The 26,862-nt window shown below is 39.5% G+C and overlaps 1 protein-coding gene and 1 pseudogene across 9 annotated transcripts in view; both read right to left on the reverse strand.

Annotated features, from left to right (window-relative positions):
* Window positions 1-26,862, reverse strand: part of PDE4D (phosphodiesterase 4D) — a 1,237,087-nt gene that overhangs the window by 46,171 nt on the left and 1,164,054 nt on the right. The gene's annotated exons all lie outside the window — the stretch shown is intronic.
* The window catches only part of LOC139008370 (beclin-2-like), a 32,030-nt pseudogene continuing 30,516 nt past the window's right edge, over window positions 25,349-26,862 (reverse strand).

The following is a 26,862-nucleotide window of genomic DNA, read 5'->3' on the forward strand; positions in this document are numbered from 1 at the left end:
GGCTGCACCAACAAGGTTACTTAGGACCCGCGCCACCGTTTCTGATGGTTTGGGTTTTAGGGTGTTTGAACCTTGGTTGCTGAGGATTTAGGATTTGCCTACTTCAATGAGGACAGGGTGGTTGTGGGAATAAAAGCATTTCTATCAAGACCTGACTTTGTCAGTACCCAGTCGCGGCTAAGCACCCGACTAAATGTTGGGGGCGGACATAAACAAGCAAACAAAAACACGCAAAGCTGTGGGTCGGGACGCTCAGACTTGACAGTATGCTGTAATTTCATATTCAGAATTGCCCAAGAGTTATCTTAAAGCAGCAGCCGTGTGAATGCACCACATAGTAAAGGCAAATGACACATGTCCTGCATACGTGCTGCAGTCGCCTGTGGAATTGCAAATCAGAGACCAGGATGGTCTTGGGATGCCAAGGGGAAAAGGCTGGCAGGGTATTTGTATTCACCATGCACAGAATAAACTACAAAGGTGAGAAAAATGAAAACATTATATGTATATGAAAGCGGGTTCTATTTACAAAAGCTGACCTGGGGACCATGGGCACTCTCCATAAACACATCAATTATGGAGAACTTCGCTACATAAGCCTGTGGATAAGCAAACCTCTCGCGGGAAAAATAATCCAAACTCCCAAAAGTCCATCTTATAAAACTTTGTTATTTTCAGTTAGAAAGAACACATTGAAAAGCTTACAATGAAGTTGGTGAGATGGCTTTTCTTTGCTTGGAATCTACAAGGTAATATAGGGGAAGACATTCTGCCTTTGAAATGTAGGCTCTATAAATGATCAGCAGCACAGTAAAGAATTTCATGGACTGAATCTCAAGCTCCTGGCATTTTCCAGGTAAGTTTTTATATATCATTTGTAAAAGTTAGAATAACTTTCAAGTGTTTGTTACATGTACTGCGTGGTTCATTGTTATCAAGTATTCTTGAACTATTGCTATTCACTTTGAGAACTCTAGGTTAAAATTTGCCTCTTTTATTCTACTGTGTTTTTTCCCCCTCCTATACCAATCTCTGTAAATGTGTACTCGAGGTGAACAAACAACTGCCTAAACCTTGCCAGGTGAGTTATAAAGTGTAAGACTGGAGCTTTTATCTCTAACAAAAGGAACAACCTTAAAGATAATTTAAAATAGTAAGTATAAAATATTTTATCTGTATAGCCTTGCCCTGATTGATTATAAGAATATAAAAACATACCATGCTTGTTATAAAAATTGAAACATTACACAAAGACATGATGTAGAAAGTCCCTTGTAGTCCCATACCCTTAAGGTCATAAATTATAATTAAGCCTATGACCATAACTTATTTTCATTGTACTTAACACCTTCCATATGCAAGCACAGAAGTACCTAGTTGTGATGGTAGTATATCTACTATATGTTCCCACTGATTTGAGAGAGGAAAGGGGGGAGGGGAAGGAAGAAAGAGAAAGAGAATGGAAGAGAGAGGGACTTCAGTGTGAGAGAGATACATCAATTGGTTGCCTCCCATAGGAGCCCAAATGGGATTGAACCCACAACCTAGGCCTCTGTCCTTTTAGTGTATGGGACAATGCTCCAACCACCTGAGCTACCCGGCCAGGGCTATATGGTTTTGGTTTTGCTTTTTTCATCTCTCTACTGTATAAAATAGGGATATAGGATATTTTAAGAAGAAATTGACTTATTTTGGGTAATCTGTCCATCGTTAGCATGTCCAGTGGGTTAAAGATGCAAAATCATTGTGTCAAGGATTTTTCACTGTCATCTTTCCAGTCACTGGTTACATCAGAAGCCAGGAATCCCCTCTCCATACCGCTAAGACTTGGCTTTCCATGTTCCTCTTCCCTGCACTCCAGTTCTTCCAAAAGTCTGAGCTCCTATGTAAGTAATCCCCTCCCATCTTCAACTTCTCAAAGCTTTTCAGAAATACAGGCCTTGGGCCTAACAGGATGTGGCACCAGATACTATATTTCACAGTTTATCTTTTAATCATAATAGAAATGTAATTCTCGAGAGCCAATGCTTCTAAACACGCACTTCAACACAGGATTGCTCTTAAGAAGGAAGTACAGGGACAATGGGAACAACTTATTTCAGAAGATCTACTTTATGTCCATATCCTAGACAATCAACATTTGGGTGCAATCATAATGTGGTAATAGATGTATTTTAAGTTCTAACATCTTCTGCATGTACCTTATAAATCTGGAGAGTGGAAAAAAAAATGAACAGAGCCCATCTATTTACCAATAAGTAAGAAAATAATTACTAATCACAGCAAAGAACAGTTTGTTCTATAAAACTGTTACTCAAATAAAGAATTATGGTTGATATTAGCATAGAACTAAGACTACTTTTTCCAAATTCCTAGGTTTATAGGCAATATGGTTAACCACAGTTTTTCAGGATCATTATTAAATCTTAACTTTTAGGAATTTTAACCCCAAATGTTCTAAGAAATTGAGTAACTGACCTTTTCATCCCTACTGAAAAGCCTTAAGGTGAAGTTGCCAACTATCTTACAGGAACCTGAATCACCACACTACACAAACACACCTAAGTGTCATCAATAGCAGGACACAAACAGTGAGCTTGTTTAATTTTGGATTTTACCAAGAGCACAAACTGTATTCCTTAATAAAATACTTTTCTCCCCAGAGAGTAGTATTCACTGTGGTACTCCTTGAAAATGTATGAAAGTTCTTCTATTTAACTGTCCCAAATCTTGCTAAATCAAGGAACTAACGATAGGGAGAAAAATTCCCAATCAACAACTGTTGGCGAAATTTCTTAAAAGCTAGGAGAGTGCAATGGAGCAGCAACTGAGAAATAACTCGAGCCTTTGGAAGTCTCCTCCTACATGGTTTTCTTCAAGGCACCCTTGAACTATGGAACACCCGTGATTCTACTCGGGATCTTCTGTGAACAAACAGTTCTCAATTCTTGCAGGCTAGCACTTGGCTTCCGTCATTGTGATGCGATCAAGGGTTCCCCTGACACATGGCCTGAACCGGTGCCAGGGGCTCTGGGAGGAGATGCTGAAGCAGCAGCTTCCCTATGCAAAGGAAAAAAGGAATTGCCTCAGCCACAGCAGTTAGCGAGGGGTTGAGGTCGTTTTCTTGTGAAATGTTTAGCAATTACTCTTACCCACAACTTAAGCAATGTTGACCATTGAGGTAAAAGGATCCACTCTACGTGATGTGTTACTATGTGGATGTTGGCTTTACCAACACTGGAATGACTAAAGATCTGTAAAAGTTTGTCATAATTCCTAGATAAGCCTATTGGTGTAAATGAAGAGAACAGCCCCCCCCCCCCCCCCCCCCGCCATATCACTTACTACGAACACCATTTGCTTACACTTAATTAAAAAATAAGCTATAATAGCTGATTTAGATTTTTCTTAAAATAAAAAAATTTATCTTCCTAACCAATTCCAACTTCTCCTCCCCTAATGCCCACCAAAATTTTCTCTTTGTTCCTAAGGATGGAGTTGATGGTATCTGAAGTAGGCAGAACTGGAGAAAAATGATTTCTATTTCATGCATTGCTTTGAGCTAGTCCCTCCCTGAGTTCGCTATAGTAAAAGATTTGTGCAGGTTAGTTCTAACTTTTGCTGACGTTTTCCCCCTCCTCCATGCCTTTTATCTGATGGGAAATACATGAAGGAGTTGGATTCATTTTCAATGTGTACATGTAACAGGTTTAAGCAGAGCTTGCCAGTGACAGGCTGCTCTCAGGTCCAAGTGTATTTCTGGCATCAAAGTTCTTGTTTTGAAGTATTTTAAAATCTTATGAAATATATAATATTTCACTTATTACTTCAAAAGTCCTCCAAAGAGAAGATGTGCATAATTTTCTGATTTTTTTCCTTCTAGCTTCTCACTATCTTATGTTTTTTTTTCCCCAACTGCTTTGCCTAAGGCTCTAGTAGAACTTTAAAATGAAATAAATGCAAGATTGGGTTTCAGTGACTTCTAGTACTAACAGTAAGTCAACTTCTAGCAGCATCAGTAATGTATTTAGAATGAACTTGGTGTCATGTACTTAACAGATTCTGTAAAAAGAAGATGATTAAAAGAGTGTATCTTACCCAAGGAAACCCTGGGGTCTAGAATGGAGCAAATGGAAAGCATTTGAAAGAAGAAAACACATGGGCTATGGGAGAATAAAAAATACAGCTATTTAAATCAGACTGGGACAGAGGTAGAATGGGAGAAGGCTTAGTCCAAAAGAATGAAATAGGAGATAAGAGGGTGAGAAGGATTTTTTAGAGAAAAAAAATATGAGCAAACATGCGGGCCTATATTCAGTAAGGTATGTGTGCATGTGTGTTCAGAGAAGGGAACTGTCATGAGCAGGGCCTTGCTCAGGGAGAAAGAGGCTGGAGAAAGCCACAGACACTGGCCATGGAAGTGTTGTCAGGCATCTGCAGGTAAGGCCTTTGGACTGAACCTCGAGAGTGGGAACTGCTGAGTGATTCAGAGTACTGTGTGATATGGGCTCTGATCTTAATTAGATGGGAAATTCTAGGGCTCTGGAATAAATGGGATTGAAGTAGGCAAGGCTGAAGTCAGTGAGACCATTATCTTCAGCCATATTATTGGTAGAGTAAAATTAATAATTTATAGAACATTTGCTTCTCTGATGATTCTTCTAAGACAATCTCAGAATTAAAAGTATACATAGGCATGTGTTCACAAGATATGTCAGGCATGAATAGAAAAGGACTTCCCAATGTGACTTGTAAGGGGACAGACTTCTTTTTTTAAAAAAAATATATATTTTATTGATTTTTTACAGAGAGGAAGGAAGAGGGATAGAGAGTTAGAAACATCGATGAGAGAGAAACATCGATCAGCTGCCTCCTGCACACCCCCTACTGGGGATGTGCCCGCAACCAAGGTACATGCCCTTGACCAGAATCGAACCTGGGACCCTTCAGTCCGCAGGCCGACGCTCTATCCACCGAGCCAAACCGGTTACGGCAGGGGACAGGCTTCTTGCTCTTAAAAACTATAATCTTCTAGTCACTGAAATTTTAATCATACTGTATTCACCATAACTTTTCATCAGAATTTCTTTCAGGGAGAGCCTTCCTGCAAGAAAGTGTTTGATAAGGATACTTATATAGAAGATGTGACTTTAAGGAGCCCTGGTTTGAATGGAACTAATCTGTGATCTCTTCTACATAGGAGAAAGGAAGACTATGCCAATTGTTTCAGAAGTGTGTGTGTGTGTGCGTGTGTGTGTGTAAGGAGTCAACTTGGCGGACAGGGTGATTTCACCCTATAAATCACTCTCTCCTTCAAATATTTAATAAAGTTACTGATGGCATAAAATGCTGAAATAAAGAGATTTTCTTTGTCTTGTTTTGTTTTGTTTTAACCCAGTAAAGGGACTGAGCTTGGAGGCCATATTGGCCCAAACTGAAATGTCAGCCTGAGTTGACACTGAAGAGAAGAAGCAAAGAAAGAGGAGAAAACGTGTGGAAGTCAGTGTAAGAGCAGGGAGGGCTTTTATCCAAGGAGTTGGGATTTGAGCCAAGGTTAATTGGACAATCTGGGTTGGAGACTCCATATGACCTGTGTTAGACTATAAGCAGAATTATCCCTTGACTGAAACTGGAAGAGAAGAGGGAAATTCCAATCTCTTCTACTACATACAAGCCATAATTCCTGGCACATCACTTAATCTTTCTTAAGCCTTAATTTCCTCACCCGTGAATTGGGGATAATAAAAAGTACCTTATAGATTATTTTAGTTTAAGTGAGAGACCCTGAGTTAAATAACCTTGTATTGCTCACCCAATTAATTCTTTTCCAGGCACTGCATTAAATGATGGAGATTTAGCATTGAACAAAGTAGTTGAAAGCTCTGCCTAATTCTCAAAGACTTTCCACTCTACTGGTTATGATGGTCTTCTTTTATTGAACACCTGCTATGTGCTAGATGTTGAGTGTCCAAAGGTAAGGAAATAACTTTGGGTCTCCAGAAGCTCAAAGTCTAATGAGAAAGCATGTATGTAAGTTGTCCACTAAAACCAGGTAGTAGGTATAGGTAAGCACAAGGCAGAGAAAGGGGACATGGAAAGTGTTCCCTGCCACAGCCTGTGAGGGATCTGGGAAAGCTTTCTGAAAGAAGGAATGTTAGCCTCGAGTCTCTAAGGATGAACTGAAGAGTTAACTTAGGTGGAGGATGGGAGGTGACATTTGAGATAGAGGGTAAACATGTGCCATTGCCAGTCGGAGAACAACTTACAAGGTTGTTTAAATAAGTTTTATCTGCAATAAGGCATTTAATACATGAGAGGTTCCTTCTTCTCTCACAGGTTCTCAGTCCTAAACCAGTTACTATGTTTCTATCATCACCATGAACCCTCACATATCAACCAGCTCTGGGCTGCATATGAGTGAAAAATCTAAGATCTAGAATAGTCTTCACAAGACCACACCAAATCATGCAAAGTTACTATGTATAAAAAAATGTGGAATATATGTCATTGGCTAATGAAAGAGCACCACTTACTGTGGGTTTGCTGGGAGCACCGTGCCAACATTTCCCAAAGAATGTTCATATGAACAGTATTCCTACAAGATTCTCTTTACCAAAAGAATTCTGTGGTTAAACAAGTTTGGGAAATGTTGACTATGTAGCCTCTTTGGCAGTGATTTGTCGTGGACATGAACCTACCAAAATCTAGAAATTCTACAGCAAAGAGACCCGTTTAATGACAAGTATAACCTAAATTTATTTGACATCAGATTTAAAAAAAAATAAAACTATCATTTCTTAAAGCACACTTTGGAAAACTTTGTCCTGTACCATGTCAGGTGAGTCCAAAAACATAAACACACTACTTGAGTTCTGTAGGTTTCCATATATTCAAAGTCCCACCTTTGATATCTTATTTCCCCTTCTCAGTCCTTCCTGCACTGCTGAGACTGGTCAGAGAGTAACCTGCCTCTTTCCACTCCCTCCTCTCTTTCTTTTCCCCAGAAAGAGAGCAGTCAAGAAACCCCATACATATTTACTGAGCCTCTCTGATGTTCTCTTGCTTTGAAATACAAGAACATGAAAGATTCAGTGGCCTGGGCCTGGGAAGGAACTTCTAATATCCTGCTGAGAAAACCAGACACATGACCAGCTGCTGCCTAGAGACAGTGTAAGGTGACGTAGAAATCATTCAGCTCGGGAGTGCTATTGTAGCCCAGAAGGAGGGGACTTTATGGACTGTAGTGAAGTGTACAGGGTTCCAGGAAGAAGGCGAACCAGGATGTACGTCTTTGACGATGAAGTCTGTGATTTGAATGGCTGTGGGAGGAGGGAGTCAGCTAGCATTCTTTTCAGGTAGAAGAAACGTCTGGAGCCTGGATAAGGGTTACATGTGTGGGCGGTAAATAGACTGGATGGAGTAGACTCCTTGAAGGGAGGAGAAGGGAAGTAGAGTTGAATACTTAAATGTGTGGCCTTGAGCTAATGGAGATGGTGGGAACTGGATAAGTGCACTGGTAGCCCAGGAAGGGAAAATAAAGAAGAGAGCAGGAGGGAGATGGGAATCCATTGCAGCAGTGCAGATGCACAGCAAGTGGTGAGCAGCGTTCTCGGGGTTTCCACTTCAGTGGCCTGTTAGGACAGTTATGAGCAATAGAAAGAGCATGACATAGGGAATAGAGGTCTAGGCTCAAATGCTGCCTCTGCAACTTAGCAACCACGGGTGAATTATTTAGCTTCTCTGTACCTTGGTTTTCTCTTTTCTAAATAGGGCTAAAAATACATCCCACAGAAGGATGTCCCCCCGCCCCGCCCCAGGCCATTCTCCATATTTTATTTGAATTTTAAGACTAACTTTAATTTAAAAATCACATATCCGCATGCCTATTTCATTTTTGTTGGTTTGAATTCTCCTTAAATGCGTGACTTGTTAAAAATTATAAATATTTATCAAGTCTGTTACATGTAATACATAACAGCTGATTTTAACTGTCATTTCTCTCCTCCCCATCTTCCTTCTCCCCACCTCCTCCTCCTCCCCCTCCCCCTCTCTTTCCCCTCCTCCTCCTCCTCCTCCTCCTTTTTGGCGGGGGCAGGGCTAGAATCCATTTATTGCTTTCCATAAAATTGTACACTTCTCAGAAACTACATTGTGTCTAGCAAAACATAAAGTAAGATTTGCAATGCCTCTTTGCTCTTAGAACTCGGACTTGTCCAGTTTGGAGCAAATGATCAGTTGCCCAGAGTCCTTGGTCTCATGCAATGCCAGCCTTCCCTTGCCCAGACCCTCTCTCATACCTGGGCCCTGTGTAGCACTGCACTGGGGCCAGCGATGGTGAGTTGTCCCTGCCTGGCTGTGGGGGAACTTCACCAGTGCTTCAAGAGAAGGCCCACAAAAGGGTTGATGTGTCAGTCCTCAGACGGGCAAAGCAGTTATGACAGCAAATTGAATAGTGCTTTTCCCCAGGGAGCACCGAGCTAGAAAAACAATTCTGTACATATTTTTGATGCTAGGAGTAGTCAGCACCTATATCTCACTGAAAATGAACACAATTTCAACTGCAGTTGTTTTATTAAACAAGATGCATAAAGCATGCCATTCATGCTTTATTTCATTCTTAAGATTAGCTTTTGAAGTGTCCACAGAAATCTGGATACTTCTTGCCATGCCTTGATCTTGTAAACCCAAATTTTATTTTGCGTATTCCAGGTTTATGCTTAAATTACAGCTCCTTGATCAGAGAAAGAAATTGCATAGCATTTTTCTTCCCATTGTCTGAACACATAATGGCTGTACATATTATATATATGTATTTTTTTTCTAGCTAGAATTATTTAAGGTGTGGACATTTTGCACTGAGGTCACTAGCTATTAATATGAGCAGAAGGTTTTTTATTTAAGACAAGTCTGATAGCCACTAAAATTAATTGTAATAGTATGTCCTTCTGGTGACTATATACTATATTTTAAACAGCATTACATATCTTAACTCTTGAAGTACAATTTTTAAGTTTTATGAATTTTGCTATTTTGCTAACACTACTATGCTTTCCCACTATTTCACTGGAATGAATTTTTTTTCATATAAATTTTTGTTGCAAATCTAACCAGTGAAGCAGCTTCTGGATATTTGGGTCCACATTCTAATTTCAGTCTTTATATTTTGTTTTCATAACTTGTTATTGCTGACCTAGTAATCATGGCTACCCACCTTGAAACTGTCCTTTCTTTATCAGTGTCAAGCCCCAGATAACCAGACCATTCCTTTTTTTCCCCTTTTTTTTAAAGACATCTTCCAAGCAGCAAAAATGATGGGAGACATCAATGCCTGTGGAGACTGCTGTTTTCTTCTGAAGGCCCAGGATGCGCCCATAGAGTTTTGGAGGGAGATAAAGTGAGATGAAGCAGTGGCTTTCAAACTTTTTAGATAGTGAGCCATTATAAGAAATATATTTTGTACTATGACAAGTATACTGTTTCAAGTAGGTACAATGAATACTATTGTTAATTGTGCTCCTTTTTGAAGAAGTGTGGGTACTGAGTCCTAGTATAAAAAATATGTTCAGTACAGGAATGCGTTGATACCTGTATTTGTTTAAAAGGTAGGGGAGGGAGTGAATTCTATATTATAATAGCTATGGCAAAATTTGTGTACAGTCTTTGTTTAACAAATCATGAATTTAAGTTTAAGTGAAATAAATAAAAAGAAATATATGCAATATAAAGGGAATCTATATAAATTGAAATAGTATACACACATATATACTAATTTATATTTGATCAATATATATACAAATAAATAATTGAAATAGAACTTACAATAAATACTATTTACCCTTACTATCTATGACTCAACTCTGATGTTTTCTATTTTACTTAATTTAAAAATTTTGACTGTGACCTACTAAATTGATTTTTTAATCTCCCAGTACGTTTGAAAACACTAGCTGAGGAATCACCTAACTTAATAAAAGTTAGTCTCCCTCTTCTTTCTTCTTCCCACTTTATAATAAAAACTCCCCTACTTTCCTACTGCAAGGGCGAAGTAAGTAGAACACAGAGATCTCTAAGGTATGAGCTGCTTAATATGCAGATATTTTGTAAATCATTTCTCCAAACGTGTGAGTTTCCTCGGGGCACTAGAGGCTTCCCAGTTGAACACATGAAACAGGTCACCACTGAAGTGCCTGCAAGAGCCAGACAGGTCATGTGAATGAATGATGTGGTTGGTGGCGGGGTTGCTGGGGCAGCAGGTGGGACCTCAGAGGGCACATGCGGGAATGCTGGCCAACTGTTGCCAGATCTTTAGATTTTTCAACAGAATCCTCACATTTGGATATTTTAATGCAAAATGTATGTTTTCAAAATTTTGGCAACTAATTAAAAAGTTAAACGTTTTAAGGACCAAACAAAAAAGTTTATGTCCTTAGCACAAGTGACAGGACCCTTCCTGAGAGCAGTGTTTTAGACAAGCCCTTAAAGACCTTACACATTCAAGGTAGAGAAATTAAGTGTTTCTGGAATCCAGAATGCTAATGTGGTGTCACGGAAAGACTATTTGATTTGGCGTCGAAAGACAGAGATTCCTTTCCTGGTTCCAACGGTTACTCAGGAATGGCCTTGGCCAAATGATCTCAGCTGTCCATGGACCAACTGGACCCTATGAAATGTCCTGTGAGGAACTTGGCCTGACCAAAAATATCTGACTCCAATGACCTAACAATTACTAATGACTCAACCAAACAGGGAGCACAGTTCCTCAAAGAGTGCCATACATCCTACTCTTTAACTGGCGAACGAATAGGAAAAAATAAAATTTTCCATACAGCTCTCATTTTTTTGTCTAGCTTTTAAACTCCTACAAAAATATTACTGGGAATTCTAGCTGTTTATCTTTAGGGGTCTTTTCCTCTTTCAGTCTCTCCTACATAACCTTATGTTCCCAAAGCACCTCTTGTACAATAATAATAATATATCTTCTCACGCAAGACCATATTCTGGATTTTTAATACCTACAGGTTTGCATCCAAACTTCAGTTAGACTCCTGAGAGCCCCTCTACCATCTACCTCACTGGACCCATCTGTCCTCACCATCCCCGGTGGTTGATGCCACCTACACACGCTCACCTCTGGTCGGGAAGTCTCCTCAGGGTCTCATCTCTGCATATCTAGTCATACTTGTCATTTGCTCATCCAGTCATTCCTCCCCTCTTTCTTTTCATCTATTCTATTCCTGCCTTTCACGGGTTACTCCCTTCATGCAAATGCTCCTTCAAAGGAAGCAGATGACAAGCTATCCTTAGGAGCAGCAGGAAAGTCTGGAATGGGTAATCCCGAGATTGCTCATGGAGGAGGGCACTCAGGAGGCGATTAAGGGTGATGGGTTCTGGAGTTGGAGGGAATCCACATACCTTTGTTTTGGTTTTTTTTTTACCAGGGGGTGAGTCCCTTTCTACAGACAAAGTTAGGGAAATAGACATTGTTACACGATTCATACTTGTCAACTTGAACTTTGGTTCCATTAACTACCAAATAAGTATTGTTCAATACCTGAAGGGGTAACCTGGCACTATAAGAGGTGCTCAATGTCAGAGCTGAATTCAGATCTCTGGCTTCAGGGAGCCCACAATCTAGAGGTTCTGATCAACAAGTGAACAATCCAGTGATTTGAAAGCAATTTGTGTGTGCTACGGTAGAGCATGTGCGCTGCGGGAAAGTTGCGAGGGTCCAGCCCAGCCTCCTGGAGAGACTGTCTTCGCTCTCCTCCATCTGGTAACTCATCATCAGAGTTCACAAACTTGGCTGGGATTAAGGGAACAATGTGAGAACAACAGGAAGAGTGGGTCTGGTGGCTCGGATGGGGCAAGAATCAGCTCCTGGCACCAGGCCTCAGGCACACCAGGCACAAAACAGTGTTTTCCTTCAACGCTCCAAATTCTTTGCAGGGGAAGCCTAGGAGTGAGGGAGGAAAGGAGGCAGAGAGCTACAACCACCAGGGAGAAGGAGGAGAGGGTAGGCATGAGTCTCTAAAAGTGTAGAAAATTAACCAACTAGAAGTGGATTGATGGAAGATCGATCATGTTTATTCAAAAAAAGACAATTAAAAAGGCAATTGTGGGAGGCAGAGGGAAAAAATAGGGGCTGCTAGGTAAGTCGGTGAGGAAAACATGATCACATTTTGCAGCTGGAATTTCCCACACGCTGCTTCCTCTGCCTGCCTCTTTCTCCCTAGGAGCTGGGCCCTCTGGCCCTGGGTCCTGTTCTCTTTGTGGGACAACGTAACTTTAGAAGTGAATTCATCAGGACAAGTAAGCATTGCTAACATAATTCTCCTTAAGGGTGAGATTGGCACCTGAATTTAAACTGGTCAGATTCTGGAAAAAGGAGTCTCTTCTACCTGAATTAAGCCTCTGCTCCAGCTTAGACCCCTCCTCCCTCACCTCCCCACGGTCAGTTCCTTTCTTTAGAAACAAGGCCAAAGGATCCTGCACTTCTTATTCCTTGAGTGGATTATATACTGGGTTATTCTGGGCCAAAGACGGATTTATCAAGAGAATCATTTTTGGAGTAAGGTAGTCCTGGTTTCCAAACCTGAGCTTTGCCACTGACTAGTGTGAGACCCTCATATAAACTGACTTCTCTAAGCTTGTTCTCTAATTTGTAAAATGGGAGCAGTACCTACATCATGGGGTGATTTTGAAGATTAAATAGGATGATGCATGGAAAGCAGTGCTTGGAAAATAGTAAGTGTCCAGAAAATGATGAATTGAATATGCAGGTACACAGAGCATGCCTGACTGTTTCTTGAATTATTCCCAGCTCATTCTTCTCCCTGATTCCCTTATCCACTGGCTGGCTGAGTCTCTCTCGGCTTTATCAATGTGATTGGGCAAGGTAATCCTGGAGAGTGTTCTCAAATTTTTTTATCTAATTAAACAAGCAAACCTTTTAACCCATTCAAAATCTTTGTAGCCTGTCTCTGTTGATTTGGCCAGAAGAGCTCAGATGGTAGGAAAGAGCTTTCCAGGTGGAAAAATAAATAGATTAGCAGTCTGGAAAACAAGGCCCCCTGAGTTACACCCCCCTCTCTAACACAGCCCGCTCACCCTGTTTATTTTGCTATGGTGTCTAGCATTAGTAGGGGACTAGGAAAATGCAGGTTACCACCCAGCAGGCGTTCCCTCTAAAGATAGACTCTTGCAAATACCATGTTTGATGCGCGGCAGCCAAATCTGAAGTTAACTCTTCAAGTAATGAACTCACTAAACTATCACAATGATTTGTTTGCTAATAGGCTGAGTTTCTCCAGGGTTGCGACCACATCATATTTATTTTTCAATCTCTGGTGCTAAACACTGCCTGTCACAAACTAGGGATCCACTAAATGCTGGTTGAATTAACCGAACAAGCATTCCCTTTATTAAGGCTACCTTTCTGTAATGTTTCCAGAGCTGCTAAGGCATCTGAGAATCAATAACTAGACTTAGAGGAATATTAACATGGTCCAGGGGCTTGTAAACCTCACAGTCGGAGATGTCACGTGACTAGAGTGGCTTTTGTGCTGGGGAGAGAAAGCCCTGGGAGAGTGACCCTTGTCTCCATTTTTCCTCCTCTGAGTGTCCTGCAGAACCATTTATTCTCCGACTACCTAAAAGCCTTAGGACATTTATTTGTTTAGGTTTCTGTTTCTTATGGATGGGGGTCCATACATCCCATTGGTTTGGAATTTACCAGGATTATGTCTGTTATCCCAATGTCATTAGGAACAGCTGCCCCTCATTCTCCAAAGTGCCCTGGTTTGGATGCTAAATCACAGGGACACTATGTATGGGAGAGTTCACCTCACATCATTTAGCTGCCTAACTCCACTCCCTTGGAGGTCTGGGTACTCCGCCCTGCGCCCTGCGGAGACTTTCCTCTGGGAGGCACACCCCTCAATCACTGCATTCGGGGGCTTTTGGTCCCCTCCTAAAAGAACAGACAGACGCCTCTCTTTGGAGAGACTCCTGGTGGAACAACTACAACAAAATCAGTTCTTTAAATTTAAGCCTTTCCTGCCATCCTGGACCTCTAATGAACACTAAAAACCAAAGACTCCCTAATAATTACATCCCCAAATTTGCTGAAATGTAGAAAATATGCCCATTTGGAAACTCTAACCTAGTAATTAAACTTAAGTTTCTCAGGTTAAACTGCACCTTTAATAATGCAGCTTATTTTGTCAAAATCAGTTAAGGCCCTCTAATGTGTTTTGGAGTAATGGACAGACAGAAATTAAAATGTGGCTAGCCAAGGTAATCAAAAAGCTCCCTTTATTCAGTCAATAACAATGGCACGTTAATGGGTTCTTTTTACTATTGGGATGTAATTATGCGTGGCTTTAATTTCTTGTAATGATGGAACAAATTAGATTACCTCATACTTTTAGGATCATTTGGTACATCGTGTTTTGGTGCTTCCATGAACCCCATTGGAAATGAAATCAGCTCTGTGATTGCTCATTCTCCCTATATTGTGACATGTCTGCTCATGTCAGCAAAATGGCAACCGTTGTCTACCTTAATCCAAGACACTGCAGTAGGGTTAAAAGAAATGATCTTCTCCCCTCTCCTTTCAGGCCTCCCTATTTGTAGCTATCAAATTTTGGCATGCCTGCTGGGACACAATCTTGTTAGAACAAGCAGAGAATTCTCATGTGAAACTTCAGGACTCTTTCTACCATAAGTTCAAAATGTACCTGTGATTCAAACTTAAATAGAGAATGAGTTGGTAAGAACATGATGAGTATCACACAGTATTAAGAACACAAACTACTAGTTTCTTCTTCCCCTAATTCCAGGTGGATGTCGTGCAAACTTTGAGGTAGGGCATTTATGGCCACATATCATTAAAATTGATTAGTGATTAGTCTAGCACATTTAATCTTTAGGTCCTTAACCCAGCACAGGTAAGATATTCTAGTAAACCTAATGCAGCTCCCCTGAACACTGCAGCTACTAAGATCATACCGTAAAAGACCATACTATAAATGACATTGCAAATGCAGTGCGGCAGACTGACATTAAATATTTAAAACACATGCAACATTATTAATAAGCAACAATGTCGCAGAGACTGCTAGCTGTCCCCTAATATTGGTGCTCTTCCATCAGCTATATTAGTAGAGAAAATTCAAACTAGAGAAAATTCTCAGACTCCTATGTAGCCAGATGTTGTCACATAACTATGTTTTTGTAAATGGATTAATAGAAGTGTTACGTGGAGGTTTCAAGAGCTTTCATTAAAAGACATCCGTCATACATCTCATATCTGTCCTTCTTCATTCCTTTCTACTGATTAGAACATGAAGTTGATGGATGGAGTGGGAGCAGCCATATTGGGCCACAAGTTGAATTTAGGCATAAAGGGCACATCTAATAGCTTCCAAATGAAAGGAGCATAGGTTCTTGAAGACTTTATGGAACAGTGTTGCCACATTAGCTCTAGATCTACTTTCGGATCTTAACATGATAGAGAATAAACATCTATGTTCTTTAAGCCACTTCTATTTTAAATCTCTGTATTCACAGTGAAACACAGTCTCAACTAATACAAAGACCAACAGTAACACTCCAATTTCCCTTGGTCTAGGACTATAGCTTAGTGTTGTTAAAAAGGAGTGTGTTCACATATGCCAGGCTGTACTGTAGATACTGGATGACTGGTTGCCAGCTTACTGTAATTTGAGGATATTTTGTAGAAACAGATTGCTAGTTTAGAGCATCTAGAACTATCTGAAAAGGATTACCAAAATTAAGTGTATAGATTATGAAGCATAAGTCTCAGTTCTATTTGTTCATAGCAGTTTAAACCTGCATTAAAATTTTAGTAAATAAAATTGGCTATAAGAACTCTTTTGGGAGACACTATTTCAGTGAAAGGATGATTACCCACAAGACCCCTGATCCTACTCAACCCATTTAGCACCTCCCGTGCCCTTTCACCTCTCTATTATCTACTGTTAGGTAGCAAGGTAAGGGCACTGTTTAAGTAGAAACTACTTCAATCTTTCAAAATCTGGGGTTATCTATAATAATAAAAGCATATTATGCTAATTAGACCAGACAGCTGAATGACCTTCCAGACGTCCTTCCGGACGACCTTCCGGATGAAGCCGGGGCTGCGAGGGCTGAGCCCCTTCCACGAATTTCGTGCATTGGGCCTCTAGTCTAATTATAAAAGGAAAAACAGGATAAAAAATACAGACAAAATGTTCTGTCTGTCTTAAATAATGCTAGCTAACCATAATGCCATTGATAAGATGCATCACGAAACAGATAAGATTTATTAAGGTAAATCTTATTTGTATTAAATCATCTATTCTCCCTAACGTCAGCATTTAGTCATTTGCCATATAGTGACATGACATGTTTGTAAATTTTAAAATGTTAGCAAGATGTCTGTTTTTAAAGATAGTTGAGCTGTTCTTTCTGGCAGTTTCAGTATCTGGATTAGAATTTGAGGTGAAAAGGTATAAATAAGTCATGCTGAAATATTCAAAGGCCATCAGATGTTTGAGACTGTATTGTCGTTATACAGAAAAGTGTCCTTGTTCTTGGGAGGTACTCATTGGAGGATGAAGGGCCATGCATGACGTGTGCAGCTTTCTCTCAGGTGGTTCAGAGAATAAAAATAGTGTGTGTGTGTGTGTGTGTGTGTGTGTGTGTGTGTGTACAAAGAGAAAGAAGGTGCAATAGAGCGCTTGAGGCAGAATGTTGACAATGGGTGAATCAGGGTGAGGAATACGCATGTGTTCTTTGTACTGCTCATGAAGCCTTCCATGAGTTTGAAATTATTTCCAAAGAAAACATATTTTTAAAAAGGCAATTGAAACAGGGACCACAATTAAATTATTTCATATTTGAGCACTCTTTCCTGCCCTCCCCATGTACACACACTTCATACACTGATAGGCACACTTAAGTGGCACTTCCCTGTACCTTTTGGCCTGCATAATGAGTGCTAGCACGTACACAATTGAGAAATTCAGTCTTCTATTCACGTATTCAAGCTCTAAGTGATTCTAAGAGACTTTTTAGACAATGGTTTGGTTTTTAAGGCAACAATTCTGAAGACATACTATAATGCCCTCCCTTACAAACAAGGCTGCCCTTTTGTCCTTTCAAATTTGGTTGAAACTGGCCCGTGGGGTACATCTATCTGAAAACACATACTTTAAGGACAGCTGAGGCATACTGCCTAAACCACATAGACAATTGAAAATGTGGCCAACAGTGACTACTTTGCATGGTTGACTTCAAAAGTGCTGATGAATACAATGAACTGTGGAAGATGTACGATTTATTTTGCACACAATTACTATGATCGATGGTCCAGATTTGGCAAGTTAGTTCACTGCCCATGGAGAAGAAAGTTGCACTGCTTTGCCTCTTTCAATATTCTTGTTGATACAGGTCTCACTCTTATGGGCCAATGTACTAACAAATCTCTTTTAATTTACAGCATGATGAACTTATTAGCTACACTATGGATCAATGCTGTACATAATATTCCTCTTAATTAAATGTCCTTATTGCAAATGCCTCTGCAAATTTTCCTTCAGCTGACCAAACTTGAAGACAAGAGTCGAAGTACCAACCAGTAATCGTGCTAGTCACATTTTGAGATGGGCCCGGGCCAAGAGCAGGGCCAGGGCCAGAGTTAGGTTAGAGAGTGTTGTATTATGCATGGCAGGTTATAAAACTGACATATGTAATCAAAACAACCAATAAATTGACTCCAACTATTCTATGCCTCAAGTTATTTCGACACCCAGAGTATCAGCCTTGGAGCAAGCCAACTTCAATTATTGCCTTAAGAATATAAAAGAGAAGATAGAGTTTGAGATAATCAGTTTACTTGGCGGTGGCAGCAGTATGGGGAATGCAAAAGAAGGAAGTTGAAAAAAGTGAGAATAGTATAGTATCAATTTTTAGTATGAATCTGAAATCCTTCTTTTAAACTAATGAATATCATTCAGAAATACAAAAAGGAAGGCGAGGGAATAAGAATCTAATTCCAAGGTACCTCTAAGGAAAAGGGTATTTAAATTAAAAACCTGACCTGGATTGTGGCCAGAATAACTGTTTTATTGTTGTTGTCATTAATAAAGAAACATGAGAAAAATTTATGGTTTCACTAGGAGAGAAGGGGAGAGGGAGAAGAAGGAAGAAGGGAAGGAAGGAGGAGAAAGAGAGGGACTGAGAGATAAAATCTGGAAAAAAAATCCAGCTTTAAGTCCCCAAATATGCTCTATTTCAGGTCCCCTTCATAAGATCAAATTTTGCTAAAATATATTAGAAATGTTTCTTATTTCAAAAATCAAATTGGTAGGCCTATTAGCCAAGGTAACATTTGCATTCTTGTTACTCTTTGAAGTAAGTCCTGTGGGCTACCATTAGACAGTCCTAGCCACGCTCAAATTGGTGCATTTTGTGCGAGGTGGACTACTCAGCTCTTAAAGGAATCCATGCAGCACCAGCTCTGACCCTCCTAAGGTTAGGTCGCTGTCAGGTCCTATGGCTACCCAGGCGCCAGTATTTTATCACAATGAACCATAAAACTACTGGCAGTAAATTTTCAATATCCCACAAAATTTGGTGATTTGTTAATTCAGCTTGGTTGTCTTTTTAAAAAATATATATTTTTATTGATTTCAGAGAGGAAGGGAGAGGGAGAAAGAGATAGAAACATCAATGAGAGAGAATCATTGATAGGCTACTGACTGCATGCCCCTGACTGGGGATTGAGCCCGCAACCCAGGCATGTGACTGGGGATTGAGCCCGCAACCCAGGCATGTGCCCTGAAAGGGAATCGAATCATGACCTCCTGGTTCATAGGTAGATGCGCAGCCACTGAGCCACACTGGCTGGGCAGTTTAGTTCTCTTTTTAACTAGAGTTTTTTTTACTTCCCTCTAAAATATCAATAAATCATCTGCTCTTACTTGCTTACCAAATAACTTTTTAAAAAATGTATTTAGCAAGAGTATCAGAAACCATGAGTTAATACATTCATTAGTGATGATCCCCTCTCCATGCGTAGTTTTCTTTTTAGGTACTAGCTTTCTTTTATCCTTCCAAAAATAACCTGACTACCAAGACTAAGGAGCAACTCAGTTGTAGAAATGTCCACAGGCTGCCCGGCTTTCATAATAGAAAGGGAGTAAGTTTCATTAAAGAAAGAAAAGTGAGTAGATTCTATGCTTGCTTGCCTTACACACTGACTTCAAGGTCATCAACACCCGATTTTCATATTTTGGAGACTGCTTTTTTTCTACACATAGGGCTCCTTTTATTCCCTGGCCACAAATGATAAATGTGGTCTACTTGTCCCATTTGTAATGAAAATAAAAGATCACAAACTTTCCGTTGCAGAATAAACATCTTAAATCTAACATTTCCTTGGGAATTAGATCAGAAAGTTGTCAAGAGATTGTACACCCATAAAACATTTTGTCAAGAAGTACACTGAAAACCTAGAAATCTTGTTCCCTCCTTTGGCTAGTGCTATTTTAATCAGATGACTTCATTCATATCAATATTTAGAAGCTAATGAGACATTTCAACATAATATTATCTGTAGGATCTATGATTTGGGACTCTAAGAAAGTCTATTTTACACTAATTTGTTTTGTTCCTTGGTAACTAGACCTCCATTAATAGGATCTGAGAATTGATATTCCTATTTCATAAAGAATACAAAAGTGACCCAACTAGATGAAGTTTCAAAGGTGGTCTCTGGCAAAGTACTTTTACCTCAAGCAAAGTTGTCCACATGTTGTTCCTATGTGTTTTTAAGATTCCCTATTAACTCCACTAATGAAAAGCCATTGATTCATTGATTCATTTCACAAATATTTGTTGAACATATAGTGTATACTAAACAATGGATAAGATGCTGGACAGTCAAGGATCAATAGACAAGATACTGCTCTTAAGAAGCTCACAATCTGGTCATGAATCGAGACAAGCTAACAATCCTAGTGTACCACTGTGATAAGGGCACATACTGAACAGTGGCATCTAATTTGGTCTGGAGGTGGGGGGGAGGGCTTCGTGGAGGAGGAAATTCTTGATATATACAAACGCAGGAGGAATTAGCTGCAGAGAAGAAGAGCGAGAGTGGAGTAAGGTAAGGAGTGGATAGGTGGGAAGGGGTCCCAGACAGAATAACATGGACAAAGGTTCAAAGTCGTGGGGACACAGTACATTTGTTACAGCAGAGGGTGCCTGTGCGGCAAACAGCGTGGGATGAGGCTAGAGAGATGGGCAAGAGAGGATCATAAAGATAAATGACTAGTGAAGGAAGCTGGTTATGTCCTCAAGTGGTGGGGAGCATGGATAGATTTTTATTTTTAAGATACTGATTCTTCTTTTTCTTTTTCATTCTATGGAGAATAGGAGAGAAAATATGCCTTTATGGAGAGTAAGTTGAAAGTAGAAAATAAGCATAAGTTTCTGAAGTGATATGAAAAGATATGTGATCAACACCCTGTCCCAATCAATACAGTTTTGTTTTGTTTTTTTCTTTTTTAAATGCAGTAAGTTATCACCTACTCTATCACATTTCTAGTCTGTATGTTGGCATTGAAATATTGACTAGGTTTCTGATATAGTTTCTGGAGTCTGAATGTCACTGCAGGGATGAATAAACCAAACAGATTGGTTTCATATGGGTTTGCCATATGACAGTTTTTCCCCCACATAAGATTAGAGGAAAAACTGATTTCATTCCATTTACTGCCTTACTTGGGTTAGAACTGAAGTCAGTGCTATCATCCCTTTGCCTCTTCTTTTGTATTTAAAAGCTGATGTGGGACTGTGCTGTTACAGAAGAAGTAATTTAATACCTTCTGCTACATCTTATTTCTCAGGGGCTTTAATGTTTTAATAAAGGAAGAAAGTACATGAAAAGCACACTATTTTTAGACTTTAAGATTTTTAAAACTTATCAAATAAACTCATTTATTATTTTTTATAATTATATAAATTATTAAAAAGTATGATAGGAAATGGTTCCACAAAGATGTCAACTCTTCTCTTTTATGTATTTTTATTTTTATTGTTGACTCTATTATAGATGTCCCAATAAGCACATTTATGAATTTACTCTAATTACATTAGAATTATTTACAGGCTAAGCACCTTGTAATATATGCAATCTTTTTATGTTACTCTTTTTTTAAAATCCTCAATTGAGGATAAGTGGGTTTTTCATTTTTTTCCTTTCTTTATTGATTAAGGTATTACATATGTGTCCTTTTCCCCCCTTTGCCGCGCCCCCCTCCCCCCGCTCATTCCCTCCCCCCACTGGTGTGAGAGGGGAACATCAGTTACCTCCTGTATGTGCCCCAATTGGGGATCAAACACACAACCTAGGCATGTGCCATGAGCAGGAATCGAACCCACAACCTTTTGGTGTACAGGATAACACTCCAACCAACTGAGACATTTGATTATTTGAGACATTTGAGATATTGTGGTCATTTTTTAGTAACTCAACATTCATGAAAATTTCATAAGAGCAAAGGAACAAAGTTCTATTGTAGACCCTATAGTGACAAAACATGAACCCCACTGGCTTGAGACCCAGAGTTTAAACTGCCTACTCGAGCTCTAGATTTTAAGAAAAGGTGATAAAATACAAAATCCAACAGCTCTATAGATGAGTATTCTGAAATCTCAGTATCTTTGTTCATAAGAAAAGTAAAACTTGCCCCTAACACATACTACCAGCATGCTCAGTTTCCCTTAGGGAAGTGATGGCAAACCTTTTGAGCTCAGCGTGTCAGCATTTTGAAAAACCCTAACTTAACTCTGGTGCCGTGTCACATATAGAAATTTTTTGATATTTGCAACCATAGTAAAACAAAGATATATATATATAAAATTATTTATTTATTTATTTATTTATTTACTTACTTACTTACTTATTTATTTATTTATTTATAAACCCTTGTATCGAGGGCTGACTTTCAATAGATTGCAGCGAGGGAGCTGCTCTGCTACGTATGAAACCCCGACCCAGAAGCAGGTCGTCTACGAATGGTTTAGCGCCAGGTTTATATTTTTGATATTTATTTTATATATTTAAATGCCATTTAACAAAGAAAAATCAACCAAAAAAATGAGTTCACGTGTCACCTCTGACACGCGTGTCATAGGTTCGCCATCACTGCCTTAGGGTATAGATTTCATTTGGGTTAGCATAATTGTTGATATTGGTAGTATATCTCACATGAGCTTAAGAAATCACTGTCTATTCAGACAATGGAAACAATGAAAGCTTTTTAAAAAAAGTATTATTTTGCTAGGAGCTGGATCTCAGTCCTTCTTCTTCATTCATTTTTTTATGCATTTGTTAGTTTGTTTATTAATTAGAATATCATGGGAGGTTTCACACTGGAGGGAACATTTCAACTTAGTCTGGAAGAGCAAGTAGAGTTTATCAGACAGAAAAAGTTTGTTAGGGTGTTTGAGGGAGAAAGAACAACCTGTGCGAATTCAAGTGGCCAGAATTAAAGTGGTTTCCTGGAGGAATGGCGAATAAATCTGTGTAGTTGAAACATAATGTTACCTAAATGATCTGACTTTCTGTTTCTTCCTTTAACTGATAAACCAAGGCAAGCATTCTAAAAATCAGTTCAAGTCCTTCTTTCTCCATTCTCCTGAAAACATACCTCTTTTATAATAACTCAGTGTTAGGAGAGTTGGTAAATCAAGATGAACAGATTTCACAGCATTGGACAAAAAGACAGATCAGTGAACAGCAAACATGTTTCATGTGAGACCCTGAATGCTCCAGCAGGCTCAGAAAGGGCAATTAAAGGATTAAAAATTGGTCTAAGGATATTTCAGTGATGCTCCTACCATCATCTTAACCATTATTTTCGACCTTAATAAAAATCCATTCCTTATCAGACATTGTATTTGTGAATCTGGTTCCAGGGAGTTGTTTTTTCATCCAACGGGGAAGCCCTCTCCTTTTTTTTCCCTAGGAGATTCCTGAGCAACGATGAAAACAGCAGTCACTGTCAACACAGCTAATACTTGCACGGAGCCTCTCGCCCATGGCACTCGAATGACTCACACTTCCAGATGGCCATGCTAGCCTTCATCCAGGTTCCAATCTTGGCGCTGTGAGTCAGGTCTGGTTGTCTCCATAAATAACTATTATGAAGCTCAAGGTTTGTAAAAATTAAAAATGTTTACTAATATAATTTCTGAGTATAAAAGTAGCCTTTTTTTTTTTTAAATTATAGATTACTTGGAAAAACTGCAGAGGAGCACAAGAAGGAAAAATAGAAAAAAATCTGTAATCTTATCACCTATAATTCTATCATTCAGAGATAACCACTGTGAACATTTTGATGTATTTCTGTCCAATCTTATTTTTTTCCTTAGTAGATCTCTAAGAGAGATTTACAAAAGGGGGATTACTAGGTCAAAGGGAATAGGATATTTTGTCTCTTGATGTGTACTGCCAAATTGTTTTTTAGAAATATTATACAAATTTTCACTTTTAGAAGTACTTTTTGAGAATAAAAATTCATGTGATATTCTCATCAACACATAATGAAATATTATAAATATGTAAAAACTGCAAATATATTATTTATTTTGTTTTAATTAATTTGCATGTCTTATTACAAGTAAGAGTGATCAATTTTTAAGTTTAAATTTTCTTTTTAGCAAAATTATATAGGGACATATAGAATTTAATAGCACTACAAAGATTTCTTAAAAATCTCCTACTCTATATACATATTCATATCTTCCATTCCCCAGAGGTAGCCACTTTCATATCTTTTGGCTGATGTATTTGCTATATTATTCTGTATCTCTAAATGACATACTTGCATTGCTACTTTCTAATGTTTTAGTTTTAGGCATTGATTGTTGCAGGAGATGACAATTTAGCTCCTGATCCATTCACACCTACTATCTTCAGTCCTTCAAATATATGTTGTAATTTAGAGTTATTGTGTTTATATTAGTAGGACTAAAGAAACATTGTAAGCAGCCACACTATGTAACATATGTCAACTACTTCTTATTTTCTTAACAAGATGTTGTATTTATTTATTTATTATATTTTTATTGATTTCAGAGAGGAAGAGAAAGGGAGAGAGAGGTAGAAACATTAATGATGAGAGAGAAACATTGATCAGCTTCTACCTGCATGCCCTACATTGGGGATCCAGCCCGCAGCCTGGGCATATGCTCTGATTGGGAATTGAACCGTGACCTCCTGGTTCAAAGGTCAACACTCAACCATTGAGCCATGATTGCTTTCCTTATAGTTGAAAATTCTTGTCTTGTGTTTCTTTATTTATTTCCTTGGGTTTCTACATACTCGTAAAATTAATTCTATCTCAAACGTGGCCCCACCTGCAAAGTCTCCTTTAAGTATGGGTTAAATACATTAAGAATTTTATCAAATTCATTTTCTTGAATAAATATCTCCCTAGAGCCTCTTCTAATCTGGATTGGTCATTCCCTCGGTTTGTTGCACAGCTGTCACTTTGGGATGTTTACTCCCTTGTTTTGTTGAGCATATTTCCGGTAGCTTCCTGAGTAAGTATGCATCAGAGGCAAATTTTTTGAGGCTATGTATCTTTGAAAGTGTCTTTATTCTGTGCTCACTCCTGATGAATAGTTTGGCTGAGTATATAATTCTTGGTTGAGAATCATTTTCCTTCAAAATTTAAAAGGCACTGCTCCATTGTTTTCAATGTGAATCTTAAGAAGTCTGATGCCCTTTTGATATTTTCATTGAAGACTATGTAGAAATTTATTTAGAATTTCTCAGAGATGGAGAGGGAGGGGGTAGACTTTATACATCACAGCAAAAACTTAAAAATCTTAGAATATTCCCCCTCCCGAAGTTCTACTACATACACCAGTGGCCAATTACTTTTATTTTCTCATAAAAACATTGAAGATCTCCACCTTTCTCTTTCCTACTCCTCTCCTCTCCTCTCCACCTTTAGTTCTTTTCCTCTACAACCTTTCATCCCATCCCCTTGTAATTTAATCTTTGCTGTCATTTTGAATTTGCTTGTCCAGGTGGTGAAGAAGGAAAGAGAAGGTACAAGGGAGCCAAAGTTGTGCTGGGGAAGTCAGCAATGGCTTTGGTTTGCTCTGGGCAATCTTTCATTCCTCTTAAATTAATATCTGTGTGGTTGTTTATTATTAAAATTATAAACCTGTTATATTCTTCAGCTTTACAGTTGATCTGATAAAATTTTCACAAGTAAAATATTTTAAAGTAAAAAACTATCCCTCTCCCACATAGAAAAAAAAGTTATTTTTGACAATACCTTAAGCAGACCCAAGCGAGACTCCACTTAAGATTTGTAAGCATAAGCTTGAGTGCCTTTGTCCACTGCTCCTCCGTGTTCAAGTGGGTTCTGATGGAATAGAATTCACCACTGGCTCCAAGCTCTTCTATCAGGCCTTTCTCCACAGGGATCCTTAGGGCATGCAGAGACCTGGTTTGCCTTTCTCTGTTTCTTCCTTGAACTTCATGCAGTCCAAGAAAGCCATCATCGCCTGGTCAAACTTGTTAGACAAGAGAGCCCTTGGCCCCCTGGTACAGAACAAGGGTAGTTCAGTGGGGCCTTCTGTTAAAGACTTCAGATAGGAGTGGTTTCCCCAGGGGATGAGTCAATACCTCTGAAATTCCTGACCAACTATGTTAGACAGGGCCAGGAGCGGCAATGCTGTCTGCCCCCAGGCTGAGTTCATCTCATTCCAGCACATGGGGACAGTGGGGAGGCAGCCCAATCTGAAGTCATTGATGACAGCCAAGGGGCCATCTTGGCGAATCTCAAACGTTGAACTGAAGGCGTTAATTTTCTCTAGCCAAGCTAGCTGCGTCGGGGCATACCCCAGCCAGGTCTCCATGCTTCTCAGTTCGTCATGCAGTTCCTACTGTTGCCATTGCAGTTTACTGAAGTTCCTGTGATCCTGCCTTTCCTGCTGGTCCTGCATCTCAGTCTCTGCCTAGGCTGCCTCCAGGGCCACAGCTGACCTTTCTCAGTTCTTCTTCACTTCCTTCAGCTCCTGGACCAGCCTCTCTTCCTCCAGCTCCACGTCCTTCAGTAACTCGTGCAGTGTCTCCCTCTCGTCCTCACTTATTCTCCTGCTACTCTCCAAATAGCATCTGTAGCTCTGACTCTCAGATTCTGAGACAGGGAGTTGAGTGTCCAGCTGTTCCAAAACCTTGTCAGTACAGTCCTTACACAGGAGGTGGTCCAGATCTTCTTTACCAGAAAGGATGTCAAAAATTCCCCTACTGACCTTCTGGATGTTATTGAGAGTTCTCCCAGAGCCCAGCTTCCCAACCAGGGTGAAGTGGCTGGAACTGTACCTGGACATCTTGCCATCGCCAGGGAGGATCCTGCTAGAGGCACCATCTTGTAGTTTTTCAACCACTATCTCCACCCTGGTGGTAGAGCCTCATCTGGGGTTCTCCTGGTTCCCCCAGGGCTGAGGGGAGCTTTGAAGCTGTAGGTTCTTTACATATATATATATATATATATATATATATATATATATATATATATTTTAAATATATATTACTGATTTTTTACACAGAGGAAGGGAGAGAGATAGAGTTAGAAACATCAATGAGAGACATCGATCAGCCGCCTCCTGCACACCTCTTACTGGGGATGTGCCTGCAATCCAGGTACATGCTCTTGACCGGAATTGAACCCAGGACCTTTCAGTCCACAGGCCGACGCTCTATCCACTGAGCCAAACCGGTTTTGGCAAAGCTGTAGGTTCTTGGCTAGTGTCAAGGCCTGAGGTCTC

The sequence above is a fragment of the Myotis yumanensis genome, unplaced genomic scaffold (assembly GCF_028538775.1).
Source record: "Myotis yumanensis isolate MYYU_CA2020_CCGP unplaced genomic scaffold, mMyoYum1.0.hap1 SCAF_4, whole genome shotgun sequence".
NCBI classification, from domain to species: Eukaryota; Metazoa; Chordata; class Mammalia; order Chiroptera; family Vespertilionidae; genus Myotis; species Myotis yumanensis.